Genomic DNA, 12169 nt, shown 5'->3' on the forward strand with positions numbered 1-12169 from the left:
TGTGGGAGGCGGGCTGCTGCAGCGATTTATCAGCTTTTACACAATTTTATAATTTTCTTTTACCTCACAGTTATCGTTATTATATTAGTATGGAAAAAATCAATTTTTGACCCTCAACTATTGAGTTCGTCCAATTTTAACCCCAAGTACAAAACCGGGTATAATTAACACCCTAACTTCTAATACCAGGCAACTTTGACACCTGAGCTCGTGTTCTGTGGTTGAGCTGACGTGGGCCGGTTTTGACCCGCCACGGTGGCATTGACTGCCAGGTCGGCGCGACCGCGGTTAAAGGTGCCGCCGCCCGCTCTCCCTTCTCTGTCAGGTCGGACGCAACCGCGGTTAAAGGTGCTGCCGCCCGCTCTCCCTTCTCTCTCCCGTCATTCTCTCCCCCGACCCCGAACCCTGGCTCCGCCGCCGCCGCCTTCGCCCGACCTGGCTCCCTCACCTTCTCGCCGCCCGACCTAGCTCCCTCTCCCTCTCGCCGCCCGACCTGGCTCTCTCCCTCTCTGCACCGAAGCCTAGGTTCTCCTCCCTTCCCTGACCGCATCGTCGATGGCGAGCTCGAGCGGATCCAGCCATAACAGGGGGAGCTTTTGCTCCGCCGGGCGGAATGTGGACTCGTCATCCCCTGTTCCTTACCGGGAGAGGCCGCTGGACTACACCCCAGCCGTGATGTGCAAATGTGGGGCAAAAGCAGCGAGGTTCACATCATGGAGCGATTTGCACCTTGGGATGAGGTATCTGAAGTGTGCCAGAGCTAGGGTAAGTCATCAAATCGGGTGGCTTTGATTTCATTTTGGGTCCTGGCGATTTGATTCATTATTGTGTTGGATTCGTGTTCCTTGATTCATTTGTTAGGTTGGAGGTTGTGATTTTTGGTTGTGGGTGGATCCACCGCACAGCCCATTCGTGAAGCAACTTCTGCTTGATGCAAGAAGGGAGAATGCAGCCCTACAAGCTGCATATGCCGAAGCAAGAAGAGAGAATGTGGCTAGGAGTCTCACTGTAGGCCGTGAAGATGCAGATGTTAATGCTAGAAGAGATGTGCAAAGTCTGCAAGTTGTTTTAGTTGGTAGAATAGGTCAATTAGAGAAGGAGAGAATGTATTTGTTCAGTGCACTGCTATGCTGTGTTATGGTTGTCACTGCTGTGTTATGCTTGTCCCACTGAATGTAGATTCCATGTGTTCAATTATCAATGAATCTAAGTTATCAATGAATCTAAATTTTGGATTTTTGAGTCGAATGAACTATACTAACTTAGTAAAATGGAGCAACTTGTACACAGAAATCACAGAAACACAGTATCACAAAAACAGAGAATCACATAATCACAAGACCATAAACACAAGACCATAAACATGTTCATAACTGAGACTGAGTGATAAGTTTGTAGCCAGACCATACAATAGTTCATAACTGGGAGTCTGGGACTAACATGGTTCATAATGTCACATATGCCAGAAGCTAATAATTAAGTTACATATTCATTCAGTCATATGGTTTGGCGCCTTCAGTAGCAAAGTAGTTGGAGCAGGTGGCTTTTGATGATTTGGCTTCTTGCTTGGAGGTGCTACAGCAAGTGGTTTGGTGCTGCTTGATGCCTTGCCCTTTGCAGATGTCCTGAGTACCCTCTGTCCAGGTAGTCCAGGCTACATTTATGTAGAGACAACTAGTTAGAAAAATTGCATATGTGGTAAGTATATGTATTGCAGATTGGTGGCATACATTTTGAATTGTTGCTCCTGTCTTTGATTTCTTAGATTTTGTACTTGTCGTCGTTGTTGCCTTCCTCTTCTGATTACTGGTAGAGCTTTGTTGAGATGTGTGGACCAGGTCCTGAAATTTAGATGTCTCATATATGTCAAAAGGCACATTACTAAAACGTAAACCATGACTAAGTTAAGGCACATTACCCTAGAGACACTGTCAGTTGGAGGAGGTGCTGACTGCCTAGTACTTCCACTGGTTGAACCTGTTCTCTTCTCACAAGTACTTCTATTGTGACCAATGCCTTTGCACTTCCTGCATCTGATTATTGTTCCTTTTTTTGACACTTTACCTTTAGCAGGCTTCTTTTTCTCCCCTACCTCTCTTTTCCTCTCTTTCTTTGGTCTGCCTGGCATCTTGACATATTTTGGAGGAAGTGGCCGCTCCCTGTCTGATATAGGCCAGCCTGTCCTGCCTTCTACATGTTGCATGCAGTGCTCATAGGTCTTCTTGTACTCACACACATAGTAGCATGGAGCTATGAATTCATCCAACTGCTTTGAGCAAAAGTATATACAAGAAATAGCATGTGGGCACGGCAAACCTGACAACTGCCAAAACCTACATGAACATGTTCTGTCATTTAGGTTGACAGTGAACCTATGACCATTATGAGTTACTTCAAAACAATTAGGCCATGTACACACAGCTCCACTTATTTGCTTCATTCTTCACAAACTTGATCACTTTCCTTTCCACAAGTCCATGATTTATAACAGCCTGTCTGAAATCTTGCTTCTCACTGAAAGCCATTCCAACAGTGAAGCTAGGTACATTAGCATTACTTTCAAATGTAGGATAACTCTTTTTCTTCCTATGAAGCTCTCCATCAGGACCAACTCTTTTTCTTCCTATGAAGCTCTCCATCAGGACCTTTATCATATGAGTCATCCTCCTCATCACTATCAAAATAAGGTGTATCACTGTCATCATTTGTTTGTTCATTAGCTGCTGCATTTGATGCTGTAAATCCTTCCGCATTCACTTGTTGTCCTTCGCCATCAACAAGGACCAAGCAACTAGCTTTCAACTTCTTTTTCAATTTCTTCAATTCATTTCTGATATGGGCTGCTTCGTCATCATCTTCACTGGTTTCATCGTCACCTGGGTTGTAATCACTATCATTCTCAGAGTTTGACTCCACCACAACAGCCTTCTCCTTCCCCTTTGTTTGTCGAATCCATTCACAATATTTTCTGGCTGCTGCTACATCCTTCTGTATTTTCTCAGGTGATGAAATTATCCTAACAAAACCTTCCTTTGTAGCTTCTACCTCCCAATCACTTCCCTCTGTGTCGAGCTCTTTATCATCAACAATGACCAGCTCTACATACACCTCGGCAACCCCCTTGTCAGTTATAGAATCACACATAACCTTGCAAGACTTATCATCTACCAAAGCTCTAAGGCCATCCACTAGCTGTTTACCAGGGAAAAGCCAGTGGAGAAGTACAGGGTCACTGGGCTGAAAATGGTCTTTGAGATGTCCAGTTATCTCAGGAAGGGAAATTTTGTCCCGCTCTATGGATGAAACCCCCTCTTTTCCACCGCAGTAGTGTAGAGCCTTCCCATCATTAATAAACTCTCCCCCAAAGTGAAATCGAACATCAAGAAAATCTAGCGGATCCATCTCTGACAAAGACATTATAATCAGGTCCTCGATTTTACCCCCACAAAAGAAACAATCAACAATCAGTCAAGCACATGGCTGAGAACATACCTTCCGCCTGGATCTCTAGCTTGGTCGGCGACGTCTACGGCTACGGTCGGGCGTGCGGCGAGAGGGAGAGAGCCAGGTCGGGCGAGAGGGAGAGGGAGCCAGGTCGGGCGGCGGCGGCGGCTGCGGAGCTAGGGTTCGGGGTCGGGGGAGAGAATGATGGGAGAGAGAAGGGAGAGCGACGGCGGCACCTTTTACCGCGATCGCGTCCGACCTAGCGGTCAATGCCACCGTGGCGGGTCAAAACTGGCCCACGTCAGCTCAAAACGACCAAACCCGAGCTCAGGTGTCAAAGTTGCCTGGTATTATAAGTTAGGGTGTTAATTGTACCCGGTTTTGTACTTGGGGGTTAAAATTGGACGAACGCAATAGTTGAGGGGCCAAAAATGGACTTTTTCCTATTAGTATATACTCTCAATTCGTTTCACTATACTGCACTTACAATCATATATATATATTAAAAGTTTTAATCTAACTAGTATCACATTCCGCACTGCAGACTAGTGGTCCGATTAAATGTCTGTTAATGACAGGCCCGTGTTCGAATCTTCCTTGGCTTGATTTAGTTTCTTTTTTCTCTAGACCCCAACATTTTTAATTTTGTTTAATCTGGACGGAACCTGTCATTGAGAGGAGAAATGTCCAAAAATGCTGACCGAACCTGTCACTGAGAGGAGAAATGTCAAAAAATGCTACTACAAGTAACAACTATGTCACATCTTGCTAACGTGTTTATTTGAGCTTTAGTTTTTGAGCCTAGGAGAACTTCATGAGCATAGGATGATGTTTCCCCCATTATACCAAAGCTTGCTAAATATTTCTTCACCCTAATGGTATGCAATAGGATTGTAATTCAGGCTTATAAAAAATTTGCCATCTCAGGGGCAGCCCACAAGGCACTGACGTGGAAGGGATGTGTTTAATGATGCCATTAAATTTTGCTAAGATATGTATTGTAGAATGAAGTGGTGGTCTAGAAATATTTAGGCCTTTATGAATTAATTAAGCATGGACATTTCAATGACAACAAAAAATATATGATTCCTTGTAACATTTTAATTGTAACATTATTCTATATGTGTTACAACATAATACTATTTTTCTAACACCTTAGTTGTAAAATTAATTTTGTGTTACCATAAATACTATCTGTAACACAATTTTACCAACAAGCTTTATGTGTTACTAGCTTGGTCTGTAACACATACTTTTGTGTTCCTAGAAAAATTTTTGTAACATATCGACCAATGTGTTACAAGAATCTGTTACAATATCTTTGTTTCGTAGTAGTAAGATGGCAACGAGGTACCCAATTCCTGGAACATCGAGCACTTGCGCAAATTCTATCCTTGATCCAAACAACGTGATGATATCAGTTGATCTATTTAATAAAGCAAGGGTTTTTTACCAGCATATTGACTACATTAAAGGCAATTTTTCAATCTGACAGCATCACCTGTTCATGATAGCTTACACAGTTCTCCATCAGGATAACTACACAAGTCACATCCTTGTCCTTAATATAAGGGCACAGCCAACTCGGCTAGCTCGAGAAGGTGTATGGATCCTTTACTAGTTGTCCATCTTGGGTAACTCGACGGATTTCATCCTAATAGGTCAACTATATGGAACTCCAGCCTTGATTTAAAGGCAAAACTACTCGCTTGCTCGAGTATGTTATGGATACTACTACATTTTGTCCATCTTGTGTAACTCGACGGGGTTCATCCTAACATGTCAATCTTAATAGTTACTCCAGTCTACAAGTTAGACACCCTATTCGCAAGCTCGAATAGGTATTGGATATCTTTAAGATGGTTTCATCTTGGATAACTCGACGGAGTTCATCCTAACAGATCTATCTTAAAAATTACTCCAGTCCTTGGTTAGGACACACTACTCGCTTCCTCGAGTAGTTTATGGATATCTTTGCAGTCTTTCTATCTGGGTAATCTGACGGGATTCACCCTAACTGATCAACTATAAAAAATTACTCCATGCAATCATTCTACTTGATTACTCGAGTAGTCTGTACATATCCTACGGTATCAGATAATATTTCTGAAGACATACCAACAGGATAAGTGCAATGTTTACAAAGACAATGAGTTGTTACAAGCAATTTACTCTGCCAAGTTCTTCAGAATTTCCTCAGCAATCACTTCTGATTCTTTAGAATAGTCCTGAAATTTCTCATCAGAACAATCGGGAGCTATTTCTTTAGCTATGGGAGCTAAATTGAACTAAGACAAGTAAGATTTGACAACTCCTATCAAGTGGGTCAGATAATTCTTGGAGGTAGCCGTCATGACATCAAAGATCCTCTTGGGAGCCTCTTCTAAATGCTCTACCAAGGACTTGCTATTTGACGATCCCTCTTCAGAATCAACCATATCCACAATGACCCGAGCTGCTGCTACCAGTCGAGTATGGTCAATCGGAGAACCTGATGGAAGGATATTTCAGTAAAATATTATTGGCAAAGCAATATCAAGACAAAAGATTGAATACTCACAAGCTTGAGCAATCTGCAATTGTTCTTGAAGCTTTGAATTCTCTTCCTGGAGTTTTGATCTTTCTTCTTCGAGGCCCTTGATCTGCCGCTTCATATCACAAAGTTCTAGATGATGCTTTTGGTTTGCTTCATACAGCTTGTTCCGAGCAGCAAGGGATTCATCTAGTCCTTTGGCAATCAGGACATTCTGCTGTTCTAAGGTTTTCCAATTGTCAACAGTCTTATACAAAGCTTGAGACTTCAAAAAAGACCGATTGGCAATATCTTGTAACATACAAGGCAAGACTGGTCAGACATCACTAACTACTTGAAGAATACAAGTAGCAGCAGAAGACTCACCTTGGTATATTTGAAGCTCCATTGCATATAGTCAGCAAGCTTCTTTACATTGTTTATGGACAACAACGGATCATCAAATAGTTTCTTTCCCAATTCTTCCTGGGTAGATTGTGGCATCGACTGATAGGGTACTAGTCGAACAGTTGGATTTTTCGACCCTTCAGCCATGTCACTTCCACACCCAGCAGCGTTTGAAGTACCTTCACCAGCAGCAGAAGAATCAATGCGGGTACCTCAAGAGACGGCTCCTTTGATGCTTCAGGCATGTTCACACTCGGGCAGAGAGTAGTTGAATTCTCGATCAACCCAATTATTGGAAAATCAGGGGTGGATCAAGTACTTGTTTCTAGACTACTCCCCACCCAGTTACGGAAGTCATGGATTTGGTCCTTCTCTTGTGCTGGAAGATATTGGATCCTAACCAAGCAAAATTTTAAATAAGAAAGTTGAGGCAAACAGGATAAATTAAAGAATATCAGAATTCTTACTGGCCAGCATCAACATGAGGTATCTTCCTCCGCAGCAAAGCTCCTGGAGCGGTCTTTTGCTTCTTGCTATCATCAGAAACACCTTCTACTGGAGTTGGAGGCATACAATGCCATGTCTTATAATTTTTCTGCAAAAGAAGCAAGGGTTTATCAGAAGATAAAAACTTTAATTACAAGTACTCGGCGGTGTTTTTTCAACACTTACCCATGCATTTTTGGGAGGATTCTTGGCCCAGAAAAGTATTGGAAGCTTCAAGGATTTGTCAAAATTGTCGAGTACTTTACAACATCTTCTGATTAGTTCAGATTCCGCCATTAGTTCTGGTGACATTCTGGTAGCATCTTCTATCCCTTCATATCTGAAGGATGGATGTTGTCGATGCTAAAGAGGTTGGATCCGACGGCTTACAAAAAAGAAAACTACGTGATCTCCGGTAACTCCCTTATTTTTCACTTGTGCAATGACTCTATGGAGGCACTCGACTTGTTGGCAACCAGGTCCATTACTCGACCAGTTTTCTTGGCCTTAGGGGGCACCAGGAATTCTTTTTGGCAGTGGAGATTCAAAGTTTCCGATATGAAACCAGAATTTTTTCCACTCGACTCCCTTACCTGCTGGATCATAAGCCAAGTACTCGTCTCGGGTCTCAGGACGGAGTACTAATTCACAACCCCCGACAACGGCGGATTTGGCGGAGTTCGGAACGGGAATAAGAGTGAAAAGGTGTTGGAAAAGGTGAAAGTGGGGAAGAATGCCAAGGAATGCTTCGCAGAAATGATTAAAAATAGAAAGATACAAAATGGATTGAGGAGTCAGATGATGCAGTAGAATTCCCCAAAACTACAGAAGAGCATAGAAAAATTCCAATACGGGAAGTGAAAGACCATGTTCCACGAAATCACGGAACACAACAGTTTCGAGTGTACCTTCCATGGGGTAATCTTCTCCTTCCCCTGCACACCACTGGATCACACTCTGAGTCTGGAGAAGACCCAAATTTTCCAGTTCTTGCACCACTGTTTCAGATATTTTGCTTTTGCGCCAACCTGTTGACATATTGACAACTGCTTCTTCTTCAATCTTGGATTTATCCTTCTTGGGAGCCATCTCAACGTCACGAGCTTAGTCTCGGGGGTTACGAGAGGGGCTATGAATGACACCAGGAATGGGCAAGTGTGGATCTGAATTTGACGGCGGCCAGGAGTTCAGAGGATAAAACCCTCACAAGTTACCAGACGGATTTATATGGTCTCTGGTGGCAATTTTGTGAATATTTGGGAGATCAACGGTTTCTTTCCTTTTCAGGGAAGTTTCTATTACTTATTTTGCCACGAGTTTACTTTGATTCTTAAATCTAAATGGAGAGATTTGAATTCAAGACTCGGGGGCTGCGGGATATATGTATCAGAGATTTATTTTTCAATTTTTTTGGAAAATAAAGAAGGAAAAAGACTAAAGTGACCCTCAGCCTGTCACACCCGGTTTTTAAAAGAAAACCGAATGTATAACTATATGTATGCCAGGATCAAGTTTCATACATATAGTGATGTCATAATGGTAAAACGAGCAACAATGTCACGTAAAAGAGACTTACAAGATTAAAAAGTTGAAAGCGATCGGGTGCTCTAGCCTAAGAGGGGGAGGGGGTGAATTAGGCTTATTAAAACCTTAACCTATGGCTCCAACTAGTTTGCACAAAACTTAAACTAAATCAAGCTATATAGATATGCAACTACGGTTCACCGTAGTGTAAACCCCTCATCCCAAAAGAGTTTCACAACCTATAGCCAATCCTAGCAAGATACTACACTAAGAAAGTAAAGGCACACAAGTTGCAATATGAAATGCGGAAGCTTAAAGAGAGGGATGAGAGGAAGCGAACTCTCGACACGAGGATTTATCCCGTTGTTCGGATTGCCACAAAGGCGCTCCTACGTCCACGTTGTTGAAGCAATCACGAAGAGTATCGCTTCCCGGCAATCAAGTCTCTTTCGTGAACACAATCACGGTCACCTTAATCCCGATCTTCACTAAGGGAGATTTCCCATGAAGGAGGGGTCTCCGTCCCCCGCACAATGTCGTCAACGCCGCTCCACACCAAGCCGGAGGGTTGTTGACTTGCCGGCGAGCCACCAAGACTCCAAGGAGGCCGGCGCACCGAGATACACTCTTGGTTCACTCTAGAACCACAGCACAAGGATCTAACCTTGCTTGATCACTCACTCAAGAGCTAATCTAGCACTCACATTTTACAAAGCTAGTGCTAAAACCTAAGGATATGATCAATGAGCTCTTGTATGGCTTGGAGGTGTTCTTGGGTGTGTATGAGATGTCTTGGGACTCCAGCAATCTTCAAATGGCTGGGGGAGCACATATATATAGGCCTCCAAGTCGAACTAGCCATTGGCAGAATTCTGCGTAGGCATCGGAACTTCCGGTGAAGAGGCGTCGGAACTTCCGGTCACTCACAGCAACTGAAGTAGGCCGTTGTCTTGCTGACACAGTTGCAGCTACTCCAAAGACCATCGGATGAACCGATGCTATGGCCGTCGGTTCAACCGGTCACAACAGCAACTGGACTAGTCGTTGGACTTCTCTCTTCTATTGACGTCATTACACCGGTGCTCTGCTCCGATGGACCACCGGTTCAACCAGTGCTGAAGACTTGGCTCCTGCGTGCTTGACATCGTCTCTGAAACATAGTACATCCAATGCACCGATGCCTAGCTTGACGTCGTCGGTTCAACCGGTGACTTGGCTATCTTGACTTGGTCTTCGCTTGATCTCTATTTGGTGCTCAGATTTGCACCGATGCCAGGGCATCGGAACTTCCGACAACCATCGGATGCACCAATGCTGCATGCATCGGTTCTTCCGGTGCTCCTGTTTTCTGCAGAACTCATCCAATTCAATGTTTCTTTGAGTTCTTTCTTCGTGTATTGCTTTGCATGGCCTTTTTACTTCATCCCTAGGATCTAGAAATGTTTAGTTAATAAAACTATTAGTCACATTGATTGCGTTGTCATACGATCACCAAAATCACTCATAAATGGTGCCATGTTCGTTACAAAAGTCTATTAGAGATACACAGCTTCAACTGGAAACGACAGCTCCATACTTCACAGGCAATCGACCGGGGGTTGCGTACGCCTAGAACTCAGCAACATCTTCAATATACTTCAAGCAACTTTCTCTTCTCTGAGCAGTGTGGTTATAGCAAGGGTGAGCACATATCGTACTCAGCAAGTATATTTGAAAATAAGTGACATGCAAGGCTAAATCAAGAAATAAGACTGGCTGAATAAGCGGTAAGCATTTTAATAACAATTGAGTATTAAGAACCTATTTACTAGCATGTGTGAAACCATCCCACATTTATGAAAAAGATATTGATAACCAAATGAATCTTGGAACAATTTACAACTGAATTAACACAATGATTTCAATTAAGTAGACATGTGAGGGCCCGAGCCGCTCTTGACCGTGAGCACGGCTGATATATCAATTTTCACTCTGCAGAGGTTGCACACTTTCACCACAAGTCGCGTAAAAGTTCAAAAGAACTTTGGACCCAACCATGCTGTGCTAGCTAGGCACAATACCACACTTCCTTAGGTGTGATTGCATAGAGACGCTACGAGGCCTTTACAAAAACTACCTAACAAGTAGTAGCACATTGAGGTTTCAGCAGCTGGGCGAGTGTACCTCCCCCAAGGCGTGACAAAAACCAAACAAATGCGTACACCCTTGGCAGGCAGCGTACCACTCTTGAACCCAGGCACCCCCCTTGCGCCTTTCGATAAGCTACTAACAAGCTAGAGAAATCTAATTAATCAACCAAGACCAGAGCCATGAAGTCCTTGTGGTTGCGCTAGCTGTTTTCCCGGGTGGTCGCTCCATGGTTGATTTTAAATCAAGTTCAAGAATTCACAATATTGTTCCAAAAGTTATATCCGTTGAAGTCTCAAATCTCAAGTAGCATTATTATTGTAAACCACCCATAACCATTGTTGAGCAGTTAAGCAAACTACCCAAAAGATTTTAATAAAAAAACCCAGCTATTCAAGGACATGGATAAACAATAAGGATAATAGGTACCCATCAAAATTAATGCATGCAAGCTTAAAGTAAATATTATTAGGACAAAACATGATCAAGGAATATATTTGCCTTAAATCCAGATAACAACTGCTCGGAGCCTTCAACTCTTGCTCTTGCATCTCTTCATCTTTCAGTTCTCAAACTACGTTCCTTCTACTCGCGACAAGCATCAGGACAAACATACAAGAAATAAGAAAAACAAGCACAACTAAGAAAAGAGCACTAAACAGAACAAAAGCATTAAAAGATGCACTAAAGGATGTGGCTCGAAGCTACGATCGCGAGAACGCAACAAAAGCTTAAAACGGAGATAAAAGGAACTAAAATGGTAAATAAAAGGGCTAAACAGTGCTGCAGGAACTTGAACGTGATAAAACATAGATACATGGTAAGGGCTTGTTGGAAAGATTCATTTGACACTATAAATAGTGCACACGAATTGATCATAGATAAAATATAAATTTGGACTGGTGGGTATAGGTATTGAATATATGCCTAGGGTTATAAGTGGAAAGGATAAGACACAATAATTAACTAAAACAAAATTGGATACCTCGAAGGGCTTACTGCAAAAAGCACATGGCTCATGGCCATGGCGGACGATGCTCCTGGGTGCTCCCGGGGTTTACCTTTGCTGGAGTTTAAGAGCACGAGAGATCATGGTGAGATGGGGAAAAGAAAGAGGAAGAGGAGAGGAGCTCGTTTTGAGGGTTCACCGGCGGCGGGGGTCCTCGGGATGGCCGGAATCCGGACGGCAGCTGACGGCGTTCTGCAGCATCGTGGGGAGCAGCAAGGGCGCCAGCAACAGCTTCTGCGCGGAGAAACCTGGGCGCACGGCTCCCTGGTGGCGTCGCAGGGAGAGGCGCGTGCGGGAGAGCATGCTGCAAGGGAGGCACTGGCGACGAGAGGAACGAGCAGGGGCGACGGCGCTGGCTTCCGGGCGTCGGGGTGCTAGGCGAGACAGGTAGCAGGGGCGTGCGTCGAAGCCTAGGGCCGGCGGTGCAGGGGGAGATCGCAAGGAGGCTAGCCTTCTCCTTTTTTTTGTTCCTATAGGGCAAGTGAAAGAGGCCGCACGTGATGTGTACAGCCAGACTTGGACTCGGTTTGAATTTAAGTTAATCACGAAAGAAATCAACGAGATGGTCTGGCTAGCTGGTTCCACGATTTAGCAAGAGAGAGAGAGAGAGCAAGGGAAAAATACGTGAAGGTGTTCTCCCATGTTGCAACAAAACGGCC

The sequence above is a fragment of the Panicum virgatum genome, chromosome 9N (assembly GCF_016808335.1).
Source record: "Panicum virgatum strain AP13 chromosome 9N, P.virgatum_v5, whole genome shotgun sequence".
In the NCBI taxonomy this organism is placed as follows: Eukaryota; Viridiplantae; Streptophyta; class Magnoliopsida; order Poales; family Poaceae; genus Panicum; species Panicum virgatum.